This window comes from Muntiacus reevesi, chromosome 14, assembly GCF_963930625.1.
Source record: "Muntiacus reevesi chromosome 14, mMunRee1.1, whole genome shotgun sequence".
Lineage (NCBI taxonomy): Eukaryota > Metazoa > Chordata > Mammalia > Artiodactyla > Cervidae > Muntiacus > Muntiacus reevesi.
In genome coordinates, this window is record NC_089262.1 from 45368438 (window position 1) to 45377111 (window position 8674).

The following is an 8674-nucleotide window of genomic DNA, read 5'->3' on the forward strand; positions in this document are numbered from 1 at the left end:
CTCACCAGGCTCCTCTGTCCATGGAATTCTCCAGGCAAGAATACTGGAGTGGATAGCCATTCTCTTCTCCACGCGATCATCCCAATCCAGGGATCGAACCTGGGTCTCTTATGTTGAAGGCAGATTCTTTACTATCTGAGCTACCAGGGGAACTCTAGGCATTTCGTTACTATATCTGACTCTCTGTGATCCCGTGTATTATAGCTCACCAGGTTCCTCTGCCCATGGAATTCTCCAGGCAAGAATACTAGAGTAGGTAGCCATTTTCTTTACCAGGGGATCATCCCAATCCAGAATCCAACCTGAGTCTCCTGCATTGCAGGTAGAATATTTACCGTCTGAGTCACCAGGGAAGCCCTAGGTATTTCCTCAGACAGCAATAATCCTTCTAGCAGCAGTGAAACAGAGGAAAAGTCAATAACCAAGTCAGAGTAGGGAAAAAAGTCACCTGCTTAAACAATGGTGGAAATACATGGTTACACTTACACGGTTCTGACCATTTGCTAAACAATGCTCTCCACTGTATTGGTTCCTAAACTAAACTAGGATGTGGCTGAATTTACAAACAGGATTCTTTTAACTCCCAGAGATGATAGTTCCACTGATTACTGAATGTTAGGAAACCAGAAAAGAGGAAAATCTAGAAAGGTTCTTAAATTTCAGTCAGCTTTAATAAAAAGTAGTAATCAGGGTTGAGGAAAATATGAAGGATATTCAGGAATTGACATAAAAGTTCCAGTTTAATCACAAACATCTATCTTTTTTTCCTGAGCAAACCTGAAATTTGCATTGTCAAATTAGCCTTTTATTCCAAACAAGTACAAAACTGATATTTCAATGATTTAAAATAAATCATGAATGAGTTCAAAGTTCAAATCCAAAGTTCCCAGTGCCTTTCAGAAATTTAATAATATTCAAATAAATATGAAGAATTGTAAGAAAATTGATAATTTTCAGTTGCCTCAACTTTAAATTCCCCCAGAAAGCTGTCTCAAAGGAAATTTAATATCTTTTTTGAAAGTCTTGATAAGAACTATAAGATATCTTAAAATCTGACGAATTAGGTTGAGAGGTGAACTGGAGTTTCATAGCTAATATTACAGGATAGTGCTATTAATGATTGACTAAACTGTTAAATATTCCAAAGCATTATTTTTGTCATAGACTAACACTAGTACAGGAAACTAAATACACAAAATGACATAAACAGACATACTCAACTTCTATTTCATTCAGTCCTCTGACCTTTAAAACAAAGTCCCAGATGCAAGATTAACGTCAAAGATAAGTCATTTAATAATGAGACCCTAATCATTTAAGATTGGTTTTAGTATGGGGTCTCAAGACAAAAACAGCTTATTAATAACTTATTTGCTAATACCTATGCTGAAATATTATCTCCACAAAAAGAACATAGAGAACAACAAAAGGAAGTTCCTGTAACGTCTTTTAAAAGGTATTAACCATGAGCATCATCATATTTCAAAGAATGTCAGTCCTTTCCATTCCAGGTTCAGAAACCTGTTTTCACAATTCTTTGAGAAAGCAAATTTATAGTACTGGGTTGGCCAAAAAGTTCCTGCGGTTTTAAAGCAAAAACAGAAGACACATTTTTCATCGTTTCACCAAGAACTTTATTGAACAACATATTCACCAATTGCAACATATTCACCAATATGCAGATGAAACTACTCTAATGACAGAAAGTGAAGAGGAACTGAAGAGTCTCTTGAGGAGGGTGAAAAGGAAATGAAAAAGCCAGCTTAAAACTCAACATTCAAAAAACAAAGATCATGGCATCCGGTTTCATCACTTCATGGCAAGTAGATGGGGGACAAGTGGATGCAGGGGCAGATTTTATTTCCTTGGGCTGCAAAATCAATGTGGACTGTGACTGCAGCCACGAAATTAAGACGTTTGTTCCTTGGAAGGAAAGCTATGACAAACCTAGACAGCATATTAAAAAGCAGGGACATCATTTTGCCAACAAAGGTTCATATAGTCAAAGCTATGGTTTTTACAATAGTCAGGTACAGATGTGAGAGTTGGATCATAGATAAGGCTGAGCGCCAAAGAACTGATGCTTTCAACTGTGGTGCTGGAGAACACTCTTGAGAGTCCCTGGGACAGGAAGGCAATCAAACCAGTCAATCCTAAAGGAAATCAACCCTGAACATTCACTGAAAGGACTGATGCTGAAGCTGAAGCTCCAATACTCTGCCCACCTGATGCAAAGAGCTGACTCATCGCAGAAAAGACCCTGTTGCTGGGAAAGTCTGAAGGCAGGAGAAGGGGCAGCAGAGGATGAGATGGTTGGATGGCATCACAGACTTGACGGATATGAGCTTGAGAAAACTCTGGGAAATAGTGAAGAACAGGGATGCCTGGCATGCTGCTGTGCAGGGGTCCAGGGGGTTGCAAACAGTGGGACACAACTTAGTGACTGAATAACATTCACCATTTTGTTTCACTACCTTCTGACATTTTTCGGGCAATTTTATAACTCCATCGTCCCAAAGCTTTTTATCTTTTTGAGCAAGAAACTGTTTCAGGTGCTTCTTACAATCTTCCAGGGAATTGAAAATTTTCCATTAAGAGAATTTTGAAAGGACTGAAATAAATGGAAATCTGAAGATGCAGTGTCTGGCGAATACGGCGGATGAATCAGACCTTTGCAGCCAAGCTGTAACAGGTTTTGTCTGGTCATCAGAGAAATATGCAGTCTTGTGTTATCCTGATGGAAGACTATGTGTTTTCTGTTGACTAATACCAGATTCTTTTCTTTGAGTGCTGCTTTCAGTTGGTCAAATGGGGAACAGTACTTGTTGGAATTAATAGTTCTGTTTTCCAGGAGTTCATAGTAGAGACCTCCCTTCCAATCCCACCATATACACAACATCATGTTCTCTGAATGGAGATCAACCTTTGGTGTGGTTGATTCACTTGCCCCATGATCTCTTCCATTCCACATTACTGTATGGTAACCAATTTTTATTGCCCATCACAATTTGTTTTAAAAATGGAATTTTCATTAAATAGAGAATTGAATGCAGAAATATGGTCAAGGTTTTTTTGCTTAACTTACATGGAACCCAAACATCAAAGCGATTAACACAACCAAGCTGGTGCAAATGGTTTTCAAAGCTTGATTTGGATTTTATGAGCATGTTGGCTATTTCCCTCATGATATAAAGTTGACTGTTCTCATTAGTGTCTTGATTTGATCACTCTCAACTTCAACTGGTCTACCCGAACGTGGAACATCACCCAGCAAGAAATCTCCAGTACTGTACTTCCTTGATGGTTCAATGATTACAGAGGCCACCTGCTAATGCAGGGAACACAGGTTTGACCCCTGGTCTGGGAAGAGTCCCCGTGCCACTGGGCAACTAAGTCCGTGTGCCACAATTACCAAGACTGTGCTCTAAAGGCTGGGAGGCACAACCACTGAGCCCATGTGCCGCAACTACTGAAGCCCGTGCACCCTACAGCCTGTGCTCCACAACAAGAGAAGCCACTGCAATGAGAAGCCCATGCATTGCAACTAGACAGTAGCCCCTCCTCTCCGCAACTAGAGAAAAGCCCACACAGCAACAAAGACCTAGCATAGCCATAAATAAAGAAATCTCCAGTACAAGCCACAAACCAATTTGTCACATTTGATCAGTCATACCACCTTCTCCACACACTGCACAAGTCTATTCTTGTGTTTCAGTTGCCTTTTTACCTTTCATGAAATAGTAAAGCATAAAATGCCAAAAATGTTGCTTTTTTCCTTCCATCTTCAATATTAAAATAGCTACACAAAAATTCACCAATTTTGATGAATTTTTTTTTAATGCACACTGATATGACAGCTCTTACAATACAATCTAACAGAACTGTTTCAAATGAAGTTAAAGACAACAAAGCACTACTACAGGATCTTACAGAAAACAACCAAACGAAGCTTTTGGTCAACTCAATACATTTGCCAAGATGCTAGCAACAATCTGCAATAACAGGCACTGGCTTTTGCCCAAAGAAATGGATTATGAACCCACCATATAAGTATTTATGAGTGAGAATTACTATTAACTAATACTTCTGCATATGGTAGACCTTTAGATACTACATTTATATTCAGTTTACCAGGCTGGGGGTTGATAATTTTTTTTTCTGTAAATGGCCAGATAGTAAATATCTTAGGCTTTGCCAGCCATACGGTCTGTGCAACTACTCAACTTTGCCTTGCAGCACAAAAGACAATATATAAATGAGTAAGCATGGCTGTGTTCCAGTAAGACTACATAAAAAGTACATATATTCGGCAGTGGGCCAAGTTTGGTCATGGTTTACGCACCTTTCCAGTATGCCAATATAAAGGCAAATAGGGGACTTTCCCATTGGTCCAGTGGCTAAGAATCTGTATTCCCAATGCAAGGGGCCTGGGCTTGATACCTGGTCAAGGAATTAGATTCCACATGCCACAACTAAAACATCCCACACGCCGCAATTAAGACCTGATGCAGTCAAATAAATAGATACTAAAAAAAAAAAAAAGCAAATGGAATCATATCATTAAAAAGGCAGCCTGGTGAAAGCAGTTTTGTTATGTATATGTATGTTCTTCTATGTATTGTAAGTCTATAACTTCTATAAAGTCCAGTAATGAACTTATCCCAACCTCTTCCTTATGAATTGCTTAATGGTCAACCAGTAGGAGCTATAATATTTAAATTCTGATGTGACAGTTGGATCAACAAATCCTTCAAGAGGTGTAAATTTGACAGTGCTGGAAGGGAATGTGGTTTAATAAAGGAATTACCAGTTAAAACAATGCAGTAGCACCAAAAAACCTATCCTCCCACACTGGGGACACTATCATAATGCTCTAAAGTTATGTTTAGTGAGGAAAAAAGAAAGAATAGTGGTATATTGGTAAAGGACTTAAATTTAAGTGTATTATAAAATGCTGGCCTGGTAGATTTTTAACCTATTAATGATTTTTTTTTTTTTTTAGTTTTATGGTCATATCTCCTTTAAAAAAAATACTACTATAAATCATTATTTTAATTTGTAATTCATGCACTCCCATCCTCCTATGCTGTTTATCTTTTATTGTAACTATTCAGGGTATTATGAAAATCACAATAAACAGCAACTACTTTTACGTATGTAACTGAGATATGCAGCATTTAAGATTGAGAGAAGAAATCTAAGGCTAAAGGTTCTCAGAGCTCTAGTGGGCACACAGTGGGAAAGCTGAACTTTGTTTTCTTCCAGTCAAAAAATCTGTAGGTGACATTTTAGTTTGCTACTGATCTGTCATCTTAACATGAAGTTTGTAGATGTTTGTGATGCAAGGAGATTTTTGTTCAAGTTAAAACAAGGTTTCTTTAACCTATTGGAAAGTTTAAGGGCTTCCCAGGTGGCCCCTGTGGTAACAAATCCACCCGCCAGTGCAAGAGAGGGAAGAGACGCTGGTTCAATCCCTGGCTCAGGAAGAGTCCCTGGTGAAGGGCATGACAACCCACTCCAGCATTCTTGCCTGCAGAATCCCATGGAGAGAGGAGCCTGGAGGGTTACAGCCCCATAGGATCGCAAAGAATCTGAAAGGATTGAAGCGACTTTGCACCCACGCATTGAAAAGTTTAAAGCCTTTCCCTTCAGGGGTTGCCTGGTTACCTTGCATATGACAGCAGTAAAAAGATAAAAGAAGAGGGAACATGTTAGAGTTTGCTAATCTACTGATCGCAGCAATAGATTAAGGCAAGGCTTGAGAGTCATGAAAATTAGGTTTCAGTCAGTAACTGGTTGTCTGGTGGTGAGCGAGTCAATTTCTTCATCTTGGTGGGCCTGACTTTCCCCATCTGGAAAGTCTCAACGCACTTGATAGTAACTCTCAAAGACCCCTTCTAGCTCTGCTATTTTAAGACAGGAAGATGTCAAGCCACCTACTATCAGGGCACTAGCTCTCACAATCGAGCCGGGGGTGGGGGTTGGGGAGAAGAGTGACAAGGATTTACTGGTCTGGCCCTCACTTCCCACCCCTCGCCCCCGCCATCTGCGGCCCGAGCTCAAGGCATCAAAGGGGATCCTCCGCCCCCACTTCCCTTCTCTAGCTCTCTCCTAGTCCCATTACTATAATTTTCCCAATTCTCCACCTCCCTCCTCTCACCTGGGTCTTCACCCACTGTAACCTTGCCTTTTCCTTAAGGCTCCGGCAGACACGACTCCCACAGCCCCTCGAGTTCTCCCGGCCACGGACTCAGTCCCCTACTTTGCTCGCACCCGAACCCTGCAGGAGCGCGCGCTGCCCCTCCGGACAGGACTCCACGGGCCCCAGCTCTGTCCTCACCGCTCCCGCAAGAAGCCACCGTTCCGACGCGTTTCCCCAAAGAACTTCCCCGAGTGACAGCCCGCTCCGATGCAAGCTCAGTCGTTCAGGCCGCTTCTCCCCTCTTCCCTCCGCTCCTTCCCCGGAGGTGAGATTGCAAAACCCGGAACGTGCTCTACCTGAGCAGGCCAAGCCCAGAAACTCAGAGCGTTTGGCGGGAAGGAGTACACCCCTTCCCCAATCTTCTCAACTTGCCACAGCAAGGCTTCTACTCCCCTGGACAGGAAAAGGCAAAGGCCTAGGTCGCGGGGGCCGGCGGGGGATGGAGTTCTGAGAGGACCAAGCCGGCAGCCGCAGTCAAACCTCCCGCCGTCGCGGACTACAACTCCCAGAGGGCTCTGCGACAACCAACACGCCTCCCGCCGCAGAGCCCAACCCACCCTCCGCCCCCCGCCTTCAGCTTCGGCTTTTGCTTGGGCTTCAGCTTCAGAAAGAGGGGCGGTACGGGTGGACAAATCGCTGCCCCCAGCCGCGTGACGTCCGCGCTGGAGTCTGTTGTACGTCCGAGGCCCTTGAAGTCGTCGAAGTGGAGGGACGCGATCTCCTGCAGTCGGTACCACCCGCGAGGCCACTGAGAAAGGGCTGATGTGACATTTCCATCTAGGGCAGACTTCCTACTGTCTCTCATTTCAGGATGTTCTGGCTGATGCTCTGTACTCTCATCCCGTGCTTGAACTCTGTGGATACCAAGGGAAGCTGGTTTGAAAAAAAAAATTGTTGAGTTGTCACTTTTCCTTCCTTGTCTAGACACTCAGGCTTTTTAAAATTTTTAACGTGTTGGCAAATTACGCACGAGCCTGAAAGGGGATTTGGGAGGATTTTAAGCACCCTCTCCCCATCCCTAACAGTTTCTCCCAGAGCCACCCCAAATAAACATACAACTAAGTAAAATTAATATGCTTGTTATTAAAAGTCAGCTTAAGGTAAGCCTTCTGAAAAGCATATGGTGATACCTAAGCTCTTCTTATACAGGAACCGGTGACTTTTTTTTTTTTGGAAGGAAAACAACCAGGATAAATCCAACAATGTAATATGTTAATGGAATATGAAATAACCCAAATTTAACAAACATCTAATATTGAGTGCCAAGCATTTTACATGCAAAATATCTTTAAAAAATATTTTCTTTTATTATTTTTGGCTATGTTGTATCTTTGTTGCTGTCTGGGCTTTGTCTAGTTGTGGAGAGCATGGCTACTCTTCGTTGCAGAGGGTTCTCATTGTGGTGGCTTCTCTTGTCGTGGCGGACAGGATCTAGGTGCGTGGCTTCAGTATTTGTGGCTCTTGGGCTCAGAAGTTGTGGTGCGTGCGCTTAGTTGCTGTGCAGCATGTGGACTCTTCCCTGACCAGGGATTGAACTCGTGTCCCCTGCATTGACAGTTGGATCATTATCTACTGTACCCTCACATTCAATATCTCTTTAAGTCTTCCACATGATTCTAGAAGTGTGTATTACCCCTATTTTACAAATAAGGAAGCTGACCTAGACAATTTAAGTGAGTTACTCAAGGCACAATAACTATTAAGCAGCAGAAGAGCTGAAAATCAAACTAAGGTCTTATTCCAAAACCTGTGCTCTCAAACACTGCCTGTCGTAGTGAGGATTTGACAATTACAAGGCAGGTGGTGTGATGAATGTTGCCTTGAGGTGCGTGCTAAGTCACTTCAATAGTGTGTGATTCTTTGTGGCCCTGTGGACTGTAGCCCGCCAGGCTCCCCTGAGCATAAGATGCTCTGGGCAAGAATACTGGAGTGGGTTGCCATGCCCTCCTCGCCTTTAAGGTAGATAAAATTATTTTGCTAATGGTATCCGTATTTAAAAGCTTTTGCAGCTGCTCTTTAGATCAACAGTACATTCTTCAGATCAGCAGTACATTTCTTTTGATAACTCCAGTGATAGAAAAATGTTCTTTTTTCTCTGCTTTTCAAGCTGAGAAAATATTTTTAGGCAAGGCTGAAAAGTGTGAAAGGAAATGGTGTAGAATGACATCAGCAAAGATAGCTGAATAGGGAACTTGAAAATTGTCCCTCCCACAAAAGCAAGAAATAAGCTGGCAAAACTGTCAGAGTCAACTTTTTTGGGTACTCTGAAATCTAATAAAAAAATTACACCAACCAGGGGAACACTTAAGGAGAGACTGCTGAATTTTGGCAAGAGAGCTCTGTGATCATCTCCAGCTTGTCAGTGGCCTTGAAGACAGCAGCCCACATCCCTGGCTTAGGTTGCTGGTAACACAGAGGGCAACATGGACCTTATTCTAAAGGAGTTGTGAGGATTCCATGGCAGTCCAGTGT

General features: G+C 42.3%; 1 protein-coding gene across 3 annotated transcripts in view; it reads right to left on the reverse strand.

Moving 5' to 3' along the window:
- The window catches only part of SLC38A9 (solute carrier family 38 member 9), an 85818-nt gene extending 79136 nt beyond the window's left edge, over nt 1–6682 (reverse strand). The window contains exon 1 of one of the 3 annotated variants that reach the window (XM_065905470.1): nt 6499–6682. The gene's annotated coding sequence lies outside the window, so the exon portion shown is untranslated. The other 2 variants (XM_065905473.1, XM_065905471.1) reach the window with 2 other exon arrangements.
- Nucleotides 6683–8674: the final 1992 nt, after the last annotated feature.